A 25,951-nucleotide genomic window follows, 5' to 3' on the forward strand; every position below is an offset into this window, starting at 1 on the left:
TGTTACTTCTGCAAAATATTAATAAAAATATACAGATACTCATTTTGTGTTCTATCTTTCTGTTTCCATCACCATACCTGTATATATAAATATATAGATATATATAGATATATAGATATATAAATATATAGATATATAGATATAGATATACATATATATATTTATACACGCACACACACATTCACTCACACACCTATATATCTATACAATTATATGTATTCTTTTATTTTTTTAACTTTTCGATCATTTGACTGTAGCCCCGCCTTGAAGGGATTTTAGTCAAACAGATCTACCTCAGGACTTTCTTTTAAAGCCTAGTACTTATTCTGTCGGGACGTAAACACACCAGCACGTGTTCTGAAGCGGTGATCGGTGGGACACAACACACATATACGTCTACCACGTAGTGGGATACAACACAGAATCATGTGGTTGGGAAGCAAGTTTCTTATTTCTTTATTGCCCACAAGGGGCTAAACATAGAGGGGACAAACAAGGACAGCTTCTAACCACACAGCCACACCTTACATATATAACCATATATATATACACATATATATATATATATATATATATATATATATATATATATATATATATATATATTGTTCACTCCACAAATTTCTTCAGAAATTTCCCGACCAATCTCCTTCACCCGGATATGTCTCCAACAATAATAACTCTTTGCTTGAATGGGCTATGGTGTCCCATATATGATTAAAAGACTTCACCAGGCGGTACTATTACGTTAGACAAGCCCTAGGCCTATTCTGGCAGAAACCTATCGGTTATCAAAGTTATATGCATACATATTCACGCAAATGTTTGTGCTCGTACATACGAATATAAACACACATGCACACACAAACACGAACAGGCACACGCACTGGCACGCATGCTCCACAAATCATAATCATACTCCATAATCATAAAGGTATAATTATATACATATAATTACATATAATTATATATAATTACATATGCATATAATTATATACATTATATACATATATACTGGGTTGTCAAATAAATTCGTTCGCTTTTTCCATTTTTAAAGAATTATTCTTACGTTCCATCAACAACATTAACAGGTCACTCAATTTTATATTTAACTTCGTTGTTAACATCTCCTTGCCATTGTTCCGTTAGTTTATTCGTGACTTAGTTGTAGAAATCATCGGGTCTTAACACAAAGAATGCGTTGAGGCATGATTTCTGCTTCATTGCCCTGCTGCACAAAACACTTTGCAGAATCTTGGGGTGGGACAGAAAACTGCTTTAATCTGAAGGCATTATATGAGTGGAATACAGTAGCTACGGTTCATCTTTCTTAGTGACCGTCCGAAAAGTATTTAAGTTAAATAGTGAAATCGAGGCGATTGTCGTCACATTGAAGAAACCCGTGTCACCGGTAGGTCATTTCAACAGCATTGCCTTGTTGAGTCAGTGCATTTGCTGAGGTTAATACTTCGTACTGACTGAATGGTTGCTTTCAATCATTTCGTACAAGATGAGCCCTTGTGAATGCCGCAAAACATTTTCCCTCGTAGCTGCAGCTTTGGCTTGTCCCGATCAGCTGCTTACTTGTCAGGACACAGTTAATATCCTCTTCTGTTTCATATTGACATAAAAACAACATACTTCCTCACTGGTGACTATGCAGTAAAGAAATCGGTGTGTCACGTGTAGCCTGATGGGAGAAAAAACTACCGATGTAGAGGGAGAAAACTTCCGATGATGCATGAGCGATGGAGTTCGTCTCTTTTTCCTTCAGAGCATGTGGTACCTGTGCATCGAGTTTTTCGTGCTTACCCATTCAGTGACGGTAACGGATGACGGTATCATGAGAGTATCACATCTGCTAGGCCAAGTCCCTAGAGAATTGGCGCGTCCTCGGGAATGAGCTGCACAGTCGATCCTCATTGTAGGATGGAACGCAGAAAATGTGTAACGTTGAATTTCCTTTTCTTTTAGCATAAAACCATTTCTGCATTGTTCTTTCATTAATAGTGCTTCTCCGCACACAACAAAAATATCTCAAGCAATTTTGTCAGCTTTGAAACGTCGATTGAAGTAGGTCGTAAATGCTATTATTTTTACTTGGCAGTCTATCCTCGCATGTCTGAAAAAAGGAAAAATTTAATCAAATTTGAAAAACTAAAACGATAAACAAGATATTTAGAGGAAGAATACAGCTACAAAAAAAAAAAAAAAAATGAAGGAAAATAAATAAGTAAAGCAGCAAAACATAAAAACAAAGCACTCCAATGAAAATATTTTTTGTTAATTCAAATAATATTGGAAAGAAACGAACGAACTTTTCTGACACCCAATATATAAACATACGTATATGTATATATATATATATATATATATATATATATATATATATATATATATATATATATATATATATATATATATATATATATGTATGTATCTATCTATCTATCTATCTATCTATCTATCTATATATATATGGGTGTGTGTGTGTATGATATGCATATATATATGTGTGTGTGTGTGTGTGTAAGTATGAATTTATGTAAGTATGTATGTTTTCATGTACTTATTTTTGTATGTATATGTAAGAATTTATAGGCACATATGCTTACACACATATACAAACGCACACGCATACATGCACGCACATACATATGTCTGGAAGAAATTTCTAATATTTTTATCCGAGATCCGTTAGAATTTGTTTGAAATACTTTTTCCAATATTGAATTACATCTATCACATTTGTATGCATTTACTGTTTTTGCTTTCTTTCCGTATGTTTCACGAACTGGCTTAAAAAAATTGACTATTATTCTTTGTGAATTCAGTCTCTCTCAATTCTTTTTTTTTTCAGACTGCAATATTTACTCTTTCGTTTTATAACGACCGTTTTGATATTCGGCATCCACAATATTGTTTAGGTTGTTCAACATTTGTTTTTGAACATTTCTCCATTGTTTACAACATGGCATAATTTCTGATTATGGGTCAGTCACTTGTTTTTGGCTTTTTAACATGATCTTTTATTCTTTGTTTTCTTTTGAAAAACGCACATATTTTGTCTTATCTGTTTAGAACAAGAGCATTCGTCTGAAATACACCTCTTCCTGTATGTAAATTTCAAAATTTAAAAGTAAGATTTTGTCAAGAGTCTAGTTTACATCACACCGTTGTGATTGTCTTTGTATTTTTTTTTTGCTCTTACGCGATTGCAAAATTTACCTAGACAGAAAAAATATGGGAACCTGTCTGAGTCGTGAGGAAATTCAAGGGAAAATAAACAACAGCACGATGCATGAGATACCAAAGCATTAAGGAAAATGTATTTCTTTAAAATTATACTAAATTAAATTGAAAGAATAACAGATGATTAAAAAATATATATAGGGCATAATCAATAAAATGTTAAAATGAATTAAACGCACTTAAAAATATTTTTTAAATGATAAAAATATAAACAATTTAAAATATTTAATATATAGAAATTTGATAGAATAAATCTATCAGCTTGAAAACATTATACACAGTCAATTCAGTAAAACAAAATTTAAAATATGATAATATATAATGAAAGCTACTTGAGTAAATGAGAAAATGTATTATTACAGTAACTTTCTATTCACTCTATTGGATATTTTTAAGGATGCTTTATTTTCTGTATGTTCGCTTCCCCACCTTCGTTATGCAGCATTCGATATAAAAGTGTGTTATTCACAACTTAGCACAAGAACACTCCTACTGGTTGTAAATTTTAATGTAATACATAATTCAGCCTTTCATCCACACATCCGTACATACATACTTACACACACACACGCACACACACACACACATACACACACACACAGATACACACACACACACACACACAGATGTATATGTGATCACTGATTGAGTTAAGAAGGGAAATCTCTCTATATTGAGGCCTATTGATACAATAATACGTGTCCATAGCTATTCTCTTGTCCCCAGACAATTGAATTTTTTTTGTTTTTGTTTTTCATAATGAACTATCAATTTAAAAGAATTCTTGATTCTTGAGTTTATTAATCCTTCTTATTTGAAGTTCGGTCCTGTTTGTTACGGAGTCATTGTTCTACTATTCCTTGAAGGTAAGAAATTTCAATACATTAGATTATGTCTTCTGCGCTACAAGACAACAGGATTAGATCCCTTTATCATCTTTACTGTACGGATGTATGCAACTGCCCGCTCTTAGTTATTTCTGTTAGCTAATATTCTTTTTATTTATGCTTATCGTCCAGCCCATGAATGAATTCTACTATTTTTATACATGTCTAAATGTCCATTCTTCTGAAAATAAGATAAGGATAATTGAGCTGATGACGCCTATTGATGCAGAACAACTTACTCTCAGCTATCCTCTTGTCTCCAGACAATCAGATTTTCATTTTCCTTATTGGCATGTCCGTTCTGTGAACTCTTCAGTCTTGAGATTATCTAACACTCATTTGAAGTTGGTACCAGTTATGTCAAAGCTATTGTTCAAACATACCTGAAAACAGAAATAATTTCAATAAATCATCAATCAACAATCTCTCTTATATGATAAGTACAAAATAAAATACAAAAATACAAAGACAATCATAACGGTGTGTTGCAAACTAGATTCCTGGCAAAAGCTTGCTTGTAAATTTTGAAATTTACATGCAAGAAGAGGTGTACTTCCAGGCGAATGCTCCAGTTCTAAACAGATATGACACAATATATGCGTTTTTCAAAAGAAGAAAAAAAAAAAACTAACACAACATAACGTTAAAAACACAAAAACAAGTGACTGACCCATAATCAGAAATTATGCCACGTTGTAAAAAATGGAGAAATGTTCGAAAAGAAATGTTGAACAATCTATTTATAGTTGTTAATCAAATATATGATACCGGCAAATTTCAGCTATTTCTCTTACCTCATTTTCACTTCAAATGTTAACTCACATAAACTACAAAAATATTATATGCATATGTATGTGGGTGTGAGTGCACCAATCTCTCCAATCTCTCTCTTTCTCTCTCTCTACATATGGATGTATGCATATATATATGCCAAAAAATCTCTCTAAGCTAGAAACCCTTGCATATGTATTATTGTAGCTATGATTAAATCACAATCAAGATCAATCATACAATATCAATGTATAATATATAACAATAGCAAAACACATCATGATACAAGAAATCAAGAAACTTTTAACAGGTTAATCCCTACGATTGGCAAGATAACTTAGAACAACGATATCATAAAAGATTGATAGACATTAAGCATATCAAGCACACTCTGTCATCACCAGCCCTTAAAAACATTGGCTATTATTCTTTATTTTGACACCCGAGCAATGCCATTCAAATTGTCGGTTTAAGTGCAATCGTATTAAATTAGTACATAATTATCATGTTCTCCAATAATAGTTTATTTCACCATTATATACTATATTAATTCCAATCGTTCAATTTATCAGTTTCTTAAATCTTGATTAGTCCATCATTATATACCATGTAGATCCAATGTATCAATTCTTTATCTTAACTGTATAATAAATTTGCTTTTCATGTGCCCTTTTAATGATGTTAGATATACAAGTTTAATTTTGAAATTTTAGTCCAATATATATATATAAATTTTAATTTCACATTTTAGCTATGGGTCTGTTATATTGGTGTAAATAAGTCTAAATGTACTTTACCATAGCATTTTAGATTAATGCCACCACATTGATTTTGTATACTGCATTAATTGATTATTTACATTATTATACACTATTTCATTTTATTTCATTATTTAATTTATAATTAGCCTTTAGTTATTCACATATTAATTAAGCAAATATTGGTATCTCAAGTATTTCAAACTTAGCATATGTAAAACAATTCTGATATATTATTCTTATTAATGAAAACTGTGAATAACTATTTATTGTATCTGTATACTATATAGCAACTTTTTTTTATATGCGCTTGACCTATGTGCTATATGATAAGATTTCTCCTGTTTGATTCATTATAAACTGGTCTACTAGTAGAGAAACTCCACCCCCCTAAGAAATTTTATAACCCTAAGAAATTTAATAACAATATCATCCATGTTTACTGTCTATATTGTTTACCCCTTACCCCAAAAAGAAAATACCATTGTTCTCTTAAGCCTTGAATCTCTAGGTCTGATACGATAGTCCATAAATCAGAACAAAAAAAAAAAAAAAAAAATCAGTGACAGTTAAAATCTGCTTAGAATGTTTATTTACTAGCCTGTATGGTCTGGCTAAGTCAAAATGTTTTTTTGTATTCCTCCTTTCTACTTGGAGAGTTTAGATTTAATTATAAAAATATATCCTATTCAAATTTAATTTCATTATATTTCTAAATTTCTATGTCTTTGTGCAGCTGAAGATTGGTCTACATTTTATATTAGATGTAATGTTTACATTGTTCAATTAAATGGAGTCGCATGAAACGATCGCACGGGCATTACCTCTGGATATCCTTATTGCTTAGTTTGATTTATGTATATAAATATGTAGTATATATGATGCACGTGTATTTGTATATATGTATGTATACACACACACAGACAGACAGACATATATATATATATATATATATATATATATATATATATATATATATATATATATATATATATATATATATATATATATATGTATACACCTATATGAGTGTGTTTCTATGTATGTATATATATATATATATATATATATATATATATATATATATATATGCTTATATGAGTTTGTCTGTCGGTCCGTCTATATATGCATGTATGTATGTATGTATGTATGTATCTATCTATCTAGTAATTTGATTAAAATTCAAGGTGACAGTTTGTAGATATTCACCCCAGAAAGAGAAAGAGCGAATATTATTTTTGCATAGTAATACGGGCAAAAATGAAAATTTAAGTTTTTATTGTGTAAAATGTGTGGATATATTGTGATACCGTTTAGATAAATCATTCATCATACAATATCTCGCCTGATTTTCTTATCTGCAGAATTTGTTAAGTCGGTTAGTTCTGGAAGAAATGTAGGATATGCCTGAAGAAATAGTGTCTTTTGAAAAAACTTTTTGAATGAGACAATGTTTAATTGTTATTCTGATTAGCAAAATGTTTAGTCCGAGCAATAAATGAATAGGATAAACTGGGTTGTCTGCTCTGCTAATAATAACGATGTTGTTAGCGAGCGAAAAACAATCAGGTGGTAAATAATATTCGAAATGAAAATTTTCTTAAGTTAATTATTAAAGAATCAAACTAAACAAAAATCATTTACTGTGATCTGCGATAAGTCTGGAAAAGAGTTGTTGCTATAAAAAAATGTTTCTGATTTAGGTACAAACCAACAGCTTAAAATGGCATCGGTATTTGACAACTTCTTTATTTTATCAAAGCCGGGAAAGTAACATGTTGGGTTGATATCGGCAGGATTTGAACTCAGAATTTTAAGAGCCAAACAAAATATCACAAGGAATTTATTCGGAGGATTTAATGCCTCTGCAATATCACTGCTTTTCGCTTTTCATCGTACTAATAGTTTCAAGTTTTAGCACAGAGCCATTAGTTGTAAGAGATGGGGTAGTCGATCACATCGGTGCTCAACCAGTACCCATTTAGTCGACCTCGGCAGAATTTCAATCCAGAACATAAAGAGGCGGAAAAATGCCGTTAAGTATTTTGTTTAATGTTAAAGAAGTCTACGAGCTCGCGGCTTCACTTATATTACTGATCGAAATTTATAATAACCACCACGATAACGTCATTCATGTATCACAGACATCTTACTTTACGAAAGAATGAAACTATGTGGAATTCTCAACTTAAAATGTAATAAATATCTGTAATATATAAAATAGAGATGTCTGTGTATTCGCTTTTCACGTGAAATCGACTTCACCAAATGCTTCCATACTTGTGATGCATGAATAATTTGACCTCGGATAAATGTTAGGCTCTTCATTTGATTTTTTTATTAAAAATAAATAATATTGCTTTATGTTTATGATTCACTTCTTTAAAAAGGTTCCTCAATGTCAACTTCCGGTATTGACGTAACAACGGCAAAAAGCTTCACTCTTTATTTTCACGTTTTTGTACCAAGTGCTTACATACATGTGATGCAATGTCAACTTCCGGTATTGACGTAGCGTGTATGTAGTATTTACTCTCTCTCTCTCTCTCTCTCTCTCTCTCATAGACACGCATACACACACACCCACACACAAAGGTCTATGCATATTTATGCATGTACGTATACATGACAACAAACCTCTCTCTCTCTCACACTCTGACACACACGCACACACGTCCATTTCATCTGATGTGTGATACTCTGTGTGTGTGTGTGTGTGTGTGTGTGTGTGTGTGGGTACGCGTGCGTGCGTGAGGGGGTTCCACAATCGCCATTTATTTCAATTACTCTTGTGAGGATATTCACGTAAATCATTTTTTTCGTTTAATCCCCATTTTGATTTTCGTAAAAGTTTCCAAGTACCAATGAGGCTTTTTGGCGCATCTTCAATTTTCCCATTCATGATAGGCGCCCAGCCATCATTCATCTGAGAGTCCATCTACAGAATGTCCTCAAATTTCTATACAGCATATTTTGCTTTTTTTCATCCAGTATATAAGCAATAATTTCATTCCCGGGTGCCTCTGCTAGTTACATATAAATATAACTATGTATTCAATCTAGAATTTAAATCCTTTTTCATGTACATTTTAAAAGCAATACAACGTTTTTACTTCAAGTTCACATAAAACTTCCATTAAGCAACAGGTTCCTGAATATATTCACTCGTAACAAGTTGTGAATCAACTTTTACACCACAACATAAAATACATCTCAACATCTTACTAATTCTAAGAAACTTAGCGTAACCATTGGTAATAGTAACAAAAGCGTTCAAAAACAGTAAGAGAATTTTCAAAACAAGTTCACATCTTATAATTTAACCAAATATACAAATAAAAAAATGCAATATAACTTTTAATGATTCGTTGCGAAATACATCATTTGTTTTATTTCAAAACCATGTAGTTATTTAAAAATAATTAGTAAACTCTATGGAAAATATGGCATAAAGAGATCCATTTTGCAAATATTTTTGAATCTGATATCAAACACTATTTGCAAGACATAAAGAAAGAAATAGGCAAACAAATTAGCTCTTGAAAATTATATAAATTGATTCACATGTTACTCCAAAAATTGCGATCAATAACTTTGTTAATATACTATTTTGGTTTTTATTTCGGAAAAACCAGTGAGACATTCAAGCATATAATAGTTGTGGTATTCTGTGACATAATATCTAACATGCGTCAACGGAAGTATACATACAATATATAATTTGTATAACGGTAGACTTCATGTCTATGTAAACGCGGCACGCGCACATACATACATACATACATACATACATACATATATACATACATACATTCATACATACATACATATTATATATACATACATAAATAGTTAACTGTTCTGTTAAGGTAGGATCAACCAAGAAGTACGCTACCCAGTGAGAGATAAACATCATCTAATGTAGGCTGTCTTAGAAAATGGCTGATAGTATCTTGCTATTGATACACGTGGTTGACCTGAGTTTTACAACGCGCCTTGTCCAGCATTCTGAATTTTGAATACAACAAACTACACACCCAGATTCTATATGTTGGGAATACGTGCTGGGAGACACAAGTCGCATTCTAAACATCTAATTAACCACAGGTCTCAATGTCAAGAAAATATTAGTGGTTCTTACTTTAATACGGTGCACAAGAGATGTTATATATATGTATGTGTTTGTATAGCATCTATAAATAGGTTTGGCTGCACTCTTCAATATGACACTACTAACTACCTTTCCCACCCATCTCTCCCTTTATCTCTATCCTTGGTTTATCACTCAAACTCCCACCACCTATATACTACATACGCGCATTCCTTCCTACCCACTAGACCTTTTAACCTTATCTCCCCCTTCCCTCCTTCTCTCTATATGCTCTTCCCCTCTATCCTGTAAGATCAACTGACCATTAAAGTATACCGCTACCATCCTTCACCTCTATCTCTCCTCCATCCCCTTTCAAATTCTGTCTTCATGACTTGACCTAATTACCGCTCATCCTTCACTTGACTTGGCCATTCTTCAAGTAAACAAGCTAAAATCCATCGCAGTATGGCATATATTCACCTCTGCTATTTATGCTATATCAGCCTTTGTTCCAACATCTATTTCCGGATTATTACCATATGGATTAATTTACACGGATTTCTACACGGATTTTTACTACTGGAATGAAACTACACTTCAAGTACTGTTCTCTCTTTTTTCAGCGCATCACACTCTTTACCACTTCATACTAAAAATATCCGCCTATGGATATAATAATAGATTACTTTATTTTTTCTGTCTCCGATGAAGGGAAGTACTGGATCTTCCCAGAAACAGCTGTAAGACTCTATCCATAAAATACTTCTCCAGCCTCACCATTGCTCTCTTTATCTTTTTATTTTTATATATTTACATATACACACGCTAATATACGACTTATAATCCCCAATCCTGTTCATGCAACGACTGGGGCAAACTAGTCGGTATACAGCACTTACTCGGTATTACCTGTATCCTCTTGGGTTTGGTTAAACCCAATACCCTCCTCAACCATATATATATATATATATATATATATATATATATATATATATATATATATATCCACATAAATATATAAAATATGTAATGATAATTCGTCAACTGACTTAAGGTAATAGGTACGTACTACGAGTGCTCTCTTTGGTTTACCACTGTAACTCAGGTTTGAACTGCAACTGAACGGCGATGTTGAGACTGCTAATGAGAAGTGGCTATACGCGGTTTTTCCTTGAGCAGGTAGATTAAGATTAAACTATAAATGAAAAGGCAAACCGTTTGTCATAATTTTAAACGACGTTTAATTTAGATAGAGAATATAGATATACAGAGTTACTTACAGCTGATTCTAGAGTAACCGAGCGCGTGGATCATCATATTAAGTAAGGATTCGATAGGCTGAGTATCTCGTCACTGGAGAGGGTGACGTCAAGGAGATGTAAAAGCGAGGGAAATTCTCTAATCGAGCATATTTGTGTATTCCAGTTTGTCGAGAGCGAGAGAATGATCAGAGTAAAATAGGAATGCATTAGGTAAATCTATGTTCAAGTGGGAAAAACGGTTATACATAATATCCAATAGCAGCTTCAAATGAAAATGTTCGATCATAATTCATAGCTAGGAATAGCGGAAGTTACAATTCCAGTTTTAAATAGAGAATGTGTTGTGGTGAAATCCAAACACCCCTGTGGGGTAGCAAGTCAACTGCCTTAAGCCATATAAAGGCGCATGCCCACTGTCAGTGAATGACAGTGTGCTGTGCTTTTTTGGTGTTGGTAGTGGTTTCGTAAACGTGAGTTGAATTGTTACACATTGTTATTTATATATTTGTTGAAAGTCTCCTTGTGTAGGTGAACCAGAATTTGTTAAATTGTTGAAGTGTTGAATTTTCGTCGCTGTTTTTGCCTGGTTTTTGAAATTGTTTCTTCTCCATTTATGGGAGAAGTGAAGAAAAGAGGAGAGATGAAGCTTGTCGCAAGTTATGCATCCGCAACAACACAAGGTATAAATACCAACACCCTTGAAGTACGCGAGATAAAGATAGAGCCGAAGAACTGGAAGGAAGGAAGCAAATTGTTAGAAAATGAAGGGGCTAGTTTAACGCTGACTCCTCCAGAAGATTTGATAAACAATGTAGCGAAGAGGACGGTGGTGTACAGAACGTTGTCCACGTCCTCTCACAAGATAGAGGTTGCACCAATAGAGGCAATAGAGGAGTGCCTCGAAAACCTAAAGAGATTGACCACATTTTATACACGTGGAAGGAAATACGGCACAGTGGAGGTAAGGTTTGGCAACGAAGAAGAAGCTATAAGCCACTTCACTGCTGATAAGGACACCGGAATGGGTACTTCTGCCGACGTACTGTGGCAAACGCGTCGCCAGAGTAAGAATTGGCAGAGCGCCCCCCGAAATAAAGGAAGCATGGCTGGTAGCAGCCACGAAGCACGGAATGGAGGATGAGATGAAAATCCTAAAGATTACGCGGATGAAAAAGATCAAGTGATGGAGGTATGGCCTCGAGATGACGATACGGGTGAGCTTAAAAAGATATGTATGAAATCACATTCCCAGAAGACACGAGACTTAGAGTAGTAGTAGAAGGAAGACCACCAACATACTTTCTATGCGGTAAAAAAAGAGCACATGACAGTAAGGTGCCCTCAGAAGGAAAACGAAGAGGAGGAGCAGAAAGGTGAAGAACAGAGTGTCAAAGAGGCGGTACAGTTGACAGAGAAAGATAGAGTGGAGGAATCCTTCACAGTCGTGAATAAGAGGAAATGAAAAGAACGGGTGAGCTCTCCACCAGAGAGCCAAAAAAGGATGAAAGATATTGAGATGGAGGAGAAAAGAAACAGGTGCGAGACACCAGCAGGATTAATAATGGAAGGCGTAGAACCAGAAACATCATTACAACAAGATGTCGAAGGCCCCAGCACTATGGATTTTTTTACACGTAGTGAGGTCCCATGTGGAATGACTCACCTGGACAGCGCAATTCTGGAGCCGAAGCGAGCGGAGGTTAAAAAGAAATAAGTAGCATATGATCACGTATGTCAAAAGTACAGCAATAGAGCCCAAAATTACAAAATTGAAATCGATCATAAATGTAAGACTGCCTCCAGAGGAATATTCGGAAAAAAAACCCCAAAGGAATAATCATCGACAATGAGAGATTTGAGAAATTAAAAGAACTGTTTGGAGGTAGCAGAGACCCGTTGGGAGTAGAAATTGAGTCCGACGAACTACCACCGGGAGGGGAATTCTTGAAAGAATTGAAACCACTAATGAACGTTTAAAATAAAGGGCGAGTAAGTAATTTGTTTTTCTTTTAAAAAGGAGGAAAAATAGACTTTTAAAAAGACTTAAAAAAGAACAATATCAAAAAGGAAAAAAAAGAGTGTTTAAGAACGATTCATTAAATTGTATAACCTAACTGTTAAATGATACTGCTTCAGAGTAAGGCTCAAAGCAGCCATTCCATCATCATTAATTTTATCATTTTTATACATAATCATTTTCATTCGTTTTATGTCTTTTGTCCCCAATGTGGTGTTCTGTCTGTCCTTGTACTGTCCCCTCTAAATCAAGGCCGGAGTGCCAAATAAAGAAAAGCAATGTGGTGTATGCAGGCGCTTTGTGAAGACAGTCCTAGCGAAAGAATACATTTATCTATCTATCTATCTATCTATCCATCTATCTATCTATCTATCTATCCATCTATCTATCTATCTATCTAACAACTTACCTACCTACCTATCTCTCTCTCTCTCTCTATCTCTCTCTCTCTCTCCCTCTCCCTCTATCTATCTATACATACATACATATAGGCAAGATTAGAAGATGTGTACAAAATGTAACCTGACTGTCTGTCTGTCTGTCTGTCTATCTATCTATAAGTATAGATAAATACATTCATACATACATGCATACACACGCAAACACAAACACTTACACACACACACACACACAAACGCATTCATACACACACACACACACACACACACACACACACACACACACACACGTATATATAATTTGAAGCGGAAACTTTCAAATTTCCATTTGAGACCTAACTTCACTTTTCGGATCCGCAGGCAGGAGTGAGATTGTCACAATGTATAAAAGTTGTAAGAAACTGAAAACACTGGCATTTTTTTTTTGCCGGAACTTTCTATCGGTTTCAAACCTCACAAGTAAAGTTATGGTTTATGGTTAGAGGCACTAAATCACAATTGTGGTGCTAATGTTGTAATCTATTCCTCTAAGTAATCATAGTAATGGCACGATTATAAAACCCCGAGGGAGATATCAAAAGCCGCCATTGCCAATACAAGTCTTGTTTGATGTGTGGTTACATTAGCATATTTACATTCATCAAACAATGTAAGTGCTATCGATTCACTGCAAAAGAATAATATTTTGTCGCAAGTTTCTGTAGTTATATCAAATTACGATTAGTAAATTGATAGAAACTTTACGTTAGGAAATATTGTAAAAATAACTCGTTTATTGCCCATTGTTTTACATATGAAAACAAATAAGAAGGTCAGAAATACACAAAATGAAAATGCGCGTTTAAATGATAGAAACTGGTCAAATAGTTGGTTTATAGCGTATATGTTTCCATAGAAAGACCATAGAAACTGGTCGTTTAGTTGGTTTATAGCGTATATGTTTCCATAGAAAGACCATAGAAACTGGTCGTTTAGTTGGTTTATAGCGTATATGTTTCCATAGAAAGACCAATAACAGTTAAAGATAAAAATTTACAAACAAAATTTGTTCTTCGAAATTATAGTTCAATATTTTCTAATGAAATGGCGATTGCTAGCAATGTTGAATCATTTTTTAAGGTTAAGGAGTATTAAATATGTTTCTGTTTTTATGAGTTATTAATGAAAAACAGAAACCGAGATCCTATGACCGTGAGTCCGCTGCCCCAACCACTGGCCCATTGCGCCTCTCTCTCTCTCTCTCTCTCTCTCTCTCTCTATATATATATATATATATATATATATATATATATATATATATATATATATGTGTGTGTGTGTGTGTGTGTGTGTGTATTCACATACACGTAAATACGCACACACACAAACATAAAAATGTACCAAAATATATTTCGACTCTGAATTCATTTTGTCATATTTGAATATATATAGATTTGTATTTTTTAAAGAAAAAAATAATGTAAACATATTGAGAATGACAAATATTGATATCATATTACAAGCGTAAATATTGAAACGAAATGAAAAAAAATATAAAAATATCTAGGTAAAGATCATAATACAAAGAAAAATTTATCGAGAGGGAGCAGAAAAAGAAAAATAGAACGAGAAAATATTTGACGAAAATGAAGCTTTATAACATACTATAAATATACCGTCATAGTGCGTTGACGTGTCAACACGTTATAAATATATATTCTGAAATTATTTGTGCATAAGTTACATTGTGTCCTATTTGGGTATGCTTTATCAATTGAGGATGCATGTTTGTATATATATATATATATATATATATATATATATATATATATATATATATTCATACTTCATTAGAGTCCACACAGGCACACACACAAAGAACAATGTAGAAGAAGGGTGAGAGAGAGAGAGAGGGGGAAGGGAGACAGACAGATAGATAGATAGATAGATAGAGAGAGAGAGAGGGAGAGAGAGAGAGAGAGACAGAAGATTTTGGTAGTATGAAAAGGTAACTAGAACACAAAAAATGTCTCCATCATTTTTTAACTGTTACTTGTTTCACTCACTTGACTGACTGAGGCAATCCTGGGGCACCACCTTGAAGGGTTTTAGACGAACAAATTGACCCCAAGATTTATCTCTTTTTAAGCCTTGAACTTATTCTCTCGGTCCTTTTTCCGAACTGCTACGTTAGGGGGACAAAAATATACCAACACCTGTTGTCAAGCGGTGGTGGCGGAACAAATACAGACAAGGAGCCGCACACATACACACACATACACTCACACACATGTATATGACGGGCCTTTTTCAGTTTAAGTCTTCCAAATTCACTCAGAAAACTTTCGTCGGCCCGAGGCTACAGTAGGAGACACTTGCAAAAGATGTCAGTTAGTGGGTTTGAACGCGGAACCATGTGATTAGGAAACAAGCTTCTTACGACACAACCATGCCTGTGCTTGTACATGTATATATATACTTTTATATTTGACTGTCAGATGTTTGAAAGCGTTTTTTATTCCGTGCATGTCGCTTCGATATGTGCCATGCAGGAAAGTCAATTTGTGACTTCAACAAATTATATATTATATATAATATGATGTGCGTGACTACACATTTATAAATGTCGATTAATAAATTATTGTTATATTCAGACAAGCTTATGGATAACAACGGAACATTAACTCATCGGAGGACTCAATAGGGACAATACTGCCAAATATATTTTAAGGTTGACTGAGTCTTCAAATTTCACACGCGCAAAACCATAAGCACAAACACACTCACATACATATGTATCACATCACACTCACACACAGACGCACACACAGACACACACAGATTCACACACAGACGCACACACAGACACACACAGATTCACACACAGACAGGCACACACATACACACATACACGGACACATTATATTCATACATCAATTCAATTTGGTTATGAACCTTGTAGATCTACAGGTATTAGCTACCAACGCTTTTACAGCAAAAGACGTGCGTATTACTCTAAATGCATCCGGAATTCCGTGAATATCCGTGGTCCATGTACAAAACTGTAAAGAAGAGACAGTGGATTGAGCATACATGCTCTATTGCATAATATACAATTGACACATCTCCAAGTAACCTGTAGATACTCGCCAAAATATTATTATACAATATATGAAATATATTAAATATTATATTGCATCAGTGTTATATCAGCAACTTTGGTAAAGACACATTAAGTATGAACGCAATGTGTATGCTATCCAAAACCTATATTGTTTTCTTTACTCTAACGATATTTTCTTTTCTTCATTTAATCATGTTTTTTTTTCTTCATTCAATGTTCTTTTTTATATTATTTACATTATTTACGTTCGATGGATATTTGTCCTTCATTTGTTTTCTTCATTCAATCATATATGATACATATACATATATATTATATATGATTTTGAAGTTAGAACATAAAGAAAAACAAAATGTTGCTAAGCATGTTGCCCGGCGTACTACGTATTTTGTTAGCTTGCCTCGTTGCAATTATATGCCCGTGGGCATCTGGCGTAGTGTTTATGAGCGCGGGCAAATAACCCCATGATTCCGAGTTCGATTCCAGGCAGTGACCTGAATAATAATAATAATAATAATAATAATAATAATAATAGCAATAATAACAACAACAACATCGGAAAAAATACCTTAGGAATGAGAACCCAGGTTCGAAATTTCCCCAAGACACCTGATGAAGGCTGGAGGGTATACCAGCCGAAATATTGTGTTAGCAACACACAAGATAAAGACAAATATCCGTCAATTGTAAATAATGTAAATAATGTATATAATACCTCATCTCTTAAAAATAGAACTGTATGTTACATTATATTATGTTATATTATATTATACTACATTGTATATAGAAGGGTGCTTTTTGGGGGAAATGAAGGTTAATTGCTTTATCAATTGAACAAATTGTATAGGAAATACCAAACATATGGCTGCTTGTAGTTTACGAGATATCTCGAGAAAAGAGAAAACGTTTCAAGTGTGAGGACGTATAACATTGAGATAATTTTGATTTACATTAATCTTAGCTACGTAAATTGGGGTGTCGAAAATTATTTTGGCTGTATATAATCTCTGTATGAGAAATTACTTTTAGTCCTCCGGAAAGCCTGAAATATTTTAGGAGATTATGTAATTATCTCGTGATTGCCCTTAGAAGGATTATGTTAAATTTGTCTCTATATTTGGGTGCTACTGTTTCTAAGGCGAAAAACTGTATAGTAAGTAGGAACTGGAAGTTAATCTAGATTTGGTTATGTTGTCTGTCTATTGAACTTTTGCAGATTGTATAGTTATAAAGAATGTCTACAACCGGTTCTTCCTATGTAGTGTGTTTATATATGGCACTGATACATGCGTCATTGAATATAATATGATGGGCTGAAGCAATAAAGAAGAAAGTAGATGATGTATCTAACTGGATTCGACGAGTTCGATGCATTGATGGTGAACTTTTCTAACTAGATAGGATGAATATGTACGCGTGAGAGCACGCGGTGAAAACATCTCCAACACCAGTATTATGTGAGTGCAAACCATATAATCATAGGGCTTTATGGGACTTTGTTTAATGTCACTTCCTGAAACGACTCTTCCAAGTAAACGTTCCTCTGACCAATATGGTTACAAAATACCATCAAACAACTCATCGTGGATTGTGCAAGCGGAAATGAAACGTAAGTTCGTTGTATCCTTGAGAAAGACACATTGGCTCAGAATCCCTGCATTCTATTTACTTGTAAACGGGTACAAGCGGTAGCGCTACGAGATAAACTTTGAGGAGAACTATTTTATCTATCCTGTCTCTCATTTTCTCTTGATATATGTGTGTGTGTATGTGTATACACATACACATTCATATCAGGAGCTTGCACTAAGTAGCGTTGAATCAGATTTAGTTACGTACATACATATTTAACATGCTCAATTACAGTCGAATATGGGAATACAATACGGTGCAGAAATTGTTTCGAAAGAACTTTATAAACAATAAGGGTGTAAACATACCACTACTGTTCGATATATGTAGCTGATAAAGAGAAACTACGCAGAAGAGCCTGCACTCTACTGCCTGACGACGTCATTCGTGGTTTGGTGGTGTGTTTACGTCCATTTTCCCAATAAATATACTATGGGAAACAGGATAAATGGAATGGTAGTACATTGAGTTGTGTACTAAACTTCTTAGAATAAGTTACATGTAATTACACCATGAATTCAGATCCCTTGGGAGAGAAAATACCTTTCATCTCCCATGAATCCATAAAATATGTTCCGATACTGTACTGTTAATTCAATTGACTATGCGTCCCAAAACACATAAATTTGTCGCTTTCTACCAATAGAAGAAATCATTATATTGAACATGGTTGATTCTCTATCTCATTGATTAGTTGTTAAATCTAAATTATACAACTGTTAATACAAACGAAAGAACAATGAGTGGAATTTATTTTGTCATGATATTGATTGATTATTCCAAAACTTCTAGACGTACCTTTCAGTTTTATTCAGGACAGTTTTTCTATTCAGTTTGTCTTGTGTAAGCATACAGAGATCGATAACTCGATGATTGAAGAATTAAATTATGTTGGCTAAAACACGGTGTTCATTGAAATACAAAGCAATGTAATGTTTAATATATAATCCATAATGAAAACCAGAAAAAAAAAGTTATCAACAAAAAAAAAACTTATATCCATTGATTGCACAAACTTATTCAGTTCTCTAGTGTTAAGGTGCATAAAAAGTTTTATTGGCAGACGTTGCTTCTCTGAAGATTGCCTGTGTTGTAGTTACTGTATGCTCTTCATATGAAAATCTCGAGCCTTTTGGAATCGGTTATAGTATGAACTCTGCGAACTTAGAAGATACGGTCACAGTTCTAAGGCGACCCTGCAAGGCCTTCAATTAAGTTGTCTAACTTTTTGAAGGATTCGGGTTGTTGTTGTTTATCGCAACAGTATAAAAGAAACAAAACACAAAAAAAACTACGGATTCTTTCCTTGTTCAGATAAAGTTTGAAGGTTTATATTGGTACTATAATTACTGAGCCTCTAAGTAGACAATGTGTTTCTTAATAGTCTTACACGTGGAGGCTTAATTAACTAATTAGATCAATTTTGGAGAAATGTTTCAGCGAACACAGATTTACAGCTTCATAAAATATTGTATGTGATGGCAGTGGTGCAAGCATGGCTGTATAGTTAAGGCTATCTTGCGCAATTTCATGATTCGGAGTTCATTTCAGCTGCATGGCTAATCAGTGAATGCTGTATTAACCTTGGAAATAGATAATTCACTATGAAAGATGTTCTACTGCTGGAAACTGTGCAGAAGCCATTTTTATTTATATTAAATTGTGAAGGTACTGTAGAACTATATACCTATATATTTTATTATTTTTATCGGCAAAAGATGCATTGTAACTGAAGGGCCGAAGTGGCATACACCAACTCATCGCTCATCGAATCATTTACAACTTCATTCAATTAAAATAATAAAGTCTGTACATTGTTATGTATGTATGTATGTATGTATGTATGTATATATACATATATGTATATATATATATATATTTATGTATGAATGTATGTGTGTATGTATATATGTATATATGCATATGTATATATATGTATAAATATATATATTTATATATACACACAGGCACGCACACACACACACACATATATATATTTATATATATAGATATGTATATATGTATATATATATATATATATATATATATATATATATATATATATATATATATATATATATATATATATATACTTGTATCTCATCGGTCATGAATGACCATGGGATGCACCTTGAAAGTTTCCTTCCGAGGCATACATCTGAGCAAGATTGTTTATGGAAGACGAGTTGTCGCCCAAGCATATCACTGTCCGCTCTCCACAGCACCGATGTTATCCAAGGGAAAAGCAAGCGCTGTTACAGCTTGACACCAGTGACGTAGCATCTCATTTCTACAGCTGTGAACTAGAGCGACGCTAAATAAAGAGACTTGCTAAAGAACACGACAGCCCGGTCCGGGAATCGAACTCACTACCTCATGATTTTGACCCCGATAATATATATATACATACCCACACACACATCACACAAATAGACATAAGCACACACATATAGACACACACACATAACTATTTCCATCACTTGGTTCATATTTTGAGATGTAATATCATTTCAAAATATGCATTATTACAAATTCTATCTATCTATCTATCTATCTATCTATCTATCTATCTATCTATGTGTATGTGTGTGCGCATGCGTGTTTATATATATATGCATATATTCTATATATACATATATTCATATTCTTTATATATATATATATATATATATATATATATATATATATATATATATATATATATGTATGTATATATAAAATCTTATATATATATATGGCAATTTCTGTCTTTCTGTCTGTCTGTCTGTTAACATCTTCCTGCCTAAACAGCGAACCAATCTTCAGCAAACTTTGCATACATGTTTAACTAACATCCAGTTCATTTATAGGCTAATTACATTTCAATAAAAGACTATAACGTGCCCTGTAGTGGGGTTGGGCTGATTATATCTTAAAATAAGAAAGGCGCAAAGAGTAGTAATGCAAAGCAATATGGTAACAGAGTGATGGTCACTGATATCATATAAGGGCAATCATTGTTGTCTAAGCGACAAATATGTATTGGCAATGGGATATAACTTTAATACAGCTGTCATATACACGTGACACTGCAGACATACTTTCGTAAATACATAGATACATGCGTACACACACGCACACATGCACATAAGTAACTTTTAAAACGTCTGGGAGGAGAATAAGGTGGGTGTGAGGAATACGTAGATTTAAGGAGAGAGGGGGTAGGTAGCTTTTCTGCTGTCCATCGCAAAGAAACACTCGCACACAGACACACATAAAATACACACACACACACACACACGCACAAACACACACACACAAACACACACACACAAACACACACACACAAACACACACACACACATATATATATATACGTACATATGTCTTCTATACACCATTTAAAACTCGTGATTACCTGTGTGTACGTTTCTAAATGTGTGTGTCTGTGTGTTTGTGTGTGTCAGTGTGTGTGTTTTGTCACGTCCTATAACTGTCAGTCGCTCTGCCAGTCTTCCCTGTTACTGTCACATATTTGGTATTTTCCACGTAAAATCCGATTTTGTTACTTATTTGTTCCAGAAGAATTGCAGAATGATATTACTGAGGTTTAAAATTTCACCATTTTAACCTAATCAGAAAACAGGATTTGGAAGCTTGCATGATAGCTGTCTATCACAAAATGAAAGCAAAATCATTCGGAGGAGTAATTTTTATTAAAGAAATGAAATCAAACCATTACTACGACCAAAGTTGTAAGAACTTCTAAAGTTTTAATGAATAAAATCATGTGAAACGATAGAATAGACATGGAAATAATTTAAAAAGGAAAAAAATCTTCACCGAAGCATTTCGGCGAAAAATTGCACAAATTTGTCCTGATCAAGTGGCCTATCTGTCGGGAAAGTCATGGTCTGATATGGAAGAAACAGAAAATTATAGAAGACCTTTTATTATAAAAATCGCCCTGCAACGACGGACTATTCAGCTAGTACAAATAATATATATATATATATATATATATATATATATATATATATATATATATATATATATATATATATATATGTGTGTGTGTGTGTATATATATATATATATGTATATATATACGTACAGAGAGAGAGAGAGAGAGAGAGAGTAGTGGTACAACAGGGCACCGATGTTTATGTGTGTGTATATATATATATATATATATATATAGTAGTAACGGAGAAAGAGGAATTTCGATTATCCCCACATGGTAAGTTGTAATATATATAAGAAATTAAAAAAAGGAAAATACACTCACTTTACTTAGTTTTAATATAATTTTTAATATATCGACCGGTTTCATTTTCGCCATTCATGATATTATTGTTTACTTATCTAAATATGGATTTTCTTAAGAAGAAATTTTTGTCCATTTGTCTATGTTGTGTGTGATGATATTTACGAGCGAATGGATTCACAAGAAATTACATATTCAAATACGTAAACCATAATATCATGAATAGCGAAAGGGAAACCGGTTGATATATTAAAAATTATATTAAAACTCTGTAAAGTGTGTGTATTTTCCTTTTTAAATGTCTTATATATATATATATATATATATATATATATGTGTGTGTGTGTGTGTGTGTGTGTGTGTGTGTGTGTGTGTGTCTCTGTGTGTGTATAGATAAGTGCATACACATGATTAATTCTTCACGTATTCTAAGTATCTGAAGGTATATGGAACCCCCTCGTAGCTCCAATAATTCACAGATTCACTCAGAGCCGCATGGTCCGATTTATGAGTGAATTAACATGTCATGAAGTTATCTCCGGATGAATGTTATGAACAGACATCCACTATGGACTCATTGTAGACGAAGCTCCTTAACTCTTTAGCTGCTGATCTAAGAATAGTTAACTCCATAGAAATCTTGCATCCTGAAAACTACTCGATACGTAATACTCTTTTCACCAGACACCAAGGCCAATAAAATAATATTCATTGTACAGGTTGTTATGAAGCCATTACACTAAAACAAAGACGATCGCCCTTTCTTTATTAATCCAGTATCGATAGGAAAAGTGGCTGAGGCAACGGAGATAGGAGGAGCACGCTCTTGGAATTCTGCTGTTTTGACATTCCACAAAGGCTACTATTGAGGAATAGTTATTTTCAACAGATTTCGGGAAGTTATGTATTTAGTAATCCTACTAAATAAACGACAAATTATTAAATTAAGATTGTGCGGATGTGTCTTACTGATTCCTCATTCATTGAAGCGATAGCAGAGTCTCCATACTGATATGTGCATAGACATGTGAACATATATGTATGTTTATCTATATGTATATACACTTATTAATATGTGCATAGAAATATATGTGAATGCTTGCGTATATAGGAAATTAGGGATATATACGTGTGTACATCTCCCTACACACACGCGCGGGCGCACTCACTATCATATGCCTATGAACATATTTAGTTTGTGTGTGTGTGCCTGTGTGTATGTGTGCGTGTTTGTGTGTATGCGTGTGTGAGTGTTTGCTTTATATACTAAAATGTTATGTCGAACTAAAAATAATCTTGTGATATTTTGCTTCGTCTCAGTTACATCCGTTGATGTTCCGTCAACCTTGTCTTCAAAACTCCTACGATATCGACATAAAATTACCTGATAGCGTACTGAGATCAATAAAATAGAATGAAGCTTTTGAAAGCGGGCCACTTCATAGCCACAGACTAAATACCGAAACCAGTGAAAGCTAAAAATCTAAACAAAAGTACAGAAAAATGTCTTACTAGAAATATATTACAAATTTGAATAGTTAGTCTTGCGTTTCACCATTATCACATATGAAGCTTTATGTGTACAATAAAACATGTTATATCTGAAATCTAATACTTAAAAATATTTTAATAACAGCTTCATTATCTGGCAGTACACATAACATAAAGCATACACACGCACAAACCATAAAATCTTACGGAAATAGCATGGAAGCAATATGCAAATCGATGAAATATATACTGAAAATATTAAACACTAATTAACTGCCATCAAATATATAACATGATGTGACATTCCGAAGAGAGTGTCAAAACACAACACATGTTTATCGAAAACCTATACCCATGGATATCCATCAAAATTACGAGCTCCAGCTTCCTTTCAGTGTCATGAAAGATATCGCAAGATACCTAGAGAATGAGAATACAACTATCTGCTTTATTAATAGTGTCCATAAGCTAGAAATATTTAATCCTGAATGTGCATTACATAGCACACTCATCCTATCTCTTTCTCAACTTTCTCCCTCTCACACATAACATACATGATACCTGTAACCACTCAAAAGGATAGAGAGAGAGAGAGAGAGAGAGAGAGAGAGAGAGAGAGAGAGAGAGAGAGAGAGAGAGAAGAGAGAGAGGGAGAGAGAGAGAGAGAGAGAGAGAAAGAGAGAGAGAGAGAGCAGAATAACTTAGAAATTAAGTAGAATAGATAGTAAATCCTCCTTATCGTAAAAGTCTATCTAAGAAGATATAGCTTATCTGTAATCAATATAAATCAAGAACAGTGTTTTAGAGTAATACTACAGTCTGCGGACGTCTCACTAGAATTAAGGGATGAATTCAACAATTGCATTCATAACAACTCATTCACTTGTGATAGTATTTACAAAACAGACAGGACGCCGTTTAAGATAAGAATCACATGAAAACGTTAAGCTCCAATTAGAGATGAAACATAATCAGGAATAAGATAACATGTACCATGTAAAAATGCAAATCAAGCTATATAGAGCGACAAAATTATTTTAATGTTAGAAATATTACTGTAGTTTTTCCTTTCTTGGAATTATTTCCCCTTTACTTTGAGAGACGTGAGCAATTAATGATTCCCATCTTTCATACCAAGAGGCCAACTTCATTTGATTGAGACTTTTCGCTTTCGACGTCCCTTATCTGATTAATTTAAATACCTGCTATTAACCGACTTTTGTTATTTCAGCTACCTCATTATGCAAATTACTACTGGTCAAAAGTCTACATAACACTTTGTCTTCACGTAAAAGATCTGTCGATTTTTCTAGCGTATTTTAGATTAACGAGGCGCAGTAATGTCGTAGATAACCTTTTGCCTACCAAAAAAATGTTCTATAAGCATGTATATAGATTTTGTTAAATTGGAATACTGCTAGCAATTAAACTAGGATTTTGTTCTCTTTTTGTAACTAAATAGGATATTGAAATTAACAGAGAACTTTTCGCCTTTTCTTTCTGTACATTATTGCTTACCTGTATTAATTGCTGTTTGACAGAGCTTTATTTAGTAATTTATTATAACAGCTTTCCGGCTTTCTTTTAAAGTTGTTCTTTAGCTCCAATGTGACTTAAATAAGCAAATCTATGAATAAAAGTAATTCATCCATGACTGTCTTGTGATTTCATCAGACGTAACATACTTAGGTCTGCATTATTCAGTGTGTTTTTACATTTATTATTCTTAATTTATCGCAAAGAGGATGGGAACGACCGTTGAAAATTTGGCTTATATTTCTATTGGGTTGGCAACTAAGTTCCTGTGGTTTTTTTTAATTAAACATTTTTAAAAGGTTTAATAAAAACTAATTAATCAATAATGTATTCACCCTTGTTATTTACAACTTATTCTCAGCGTTCAACAAGATTTTTAATACCTCGTTGGTAGAAATCACCCGATTTCGACTCGAAAAATTGATCCAACCAAGCTCTCAATTCTGCATCAGCATTGAAGAAACTCCACGCGTAGCATTTGAAAGAGATCGAAAGAAGTGGAAAT

At 33.6% G+C, this 25,951-nt stretch overlaps 1 protein-coding gene and 1 pseudogene across 4 annotated transcripts in view; one reads left to right on the plus strand and one right to left on the minus strand.

The window, feature by feature from the left end:
* LOC106871357 (uncharacterized) overlaps positions 1-25,951 on the minus strand; it is a 365,175-nt gene that overhangs the window by 99,856 nt on the left and 239,368 nt on the right. For 3 of the 4 annotated variants that reach the window (XM_052967163.2, XM_014917765.3, XM_052967169.2), the window contains exon 2: positions 4,379-4,522. The exons of the other annotated variant lie outside the window; for it this stretch is intronic. The gene's annotated coding sequence lies outside the window, so the exon portion shown is untranslated. The remainder of the gene's footprint in view (positions 1-4,378; positions 4,523-25,951) is intronic. 4 annotated transcript variants of the gene reach the window in all.
* On the plus strand, positions 12,254-13,000 carry LOC149137562 (uncharacterized; annotated as a pseudogene).

The sequence above is a fragment of the Octopus bimaculoides genome, chromosome 1, assembly GCF_046866305.1.
Source record: "Octopus bimaculoides isolate indiv1 chromosome 1, ASM4686630v1, whole genome shotgun sequence".
Taxonomy (NCBI): Eukaryota; Metazoa; Mollusca; class Cephalopoda; order Octopoda; family Octopodidae; genus Octopus; species Octopus bimaculoides.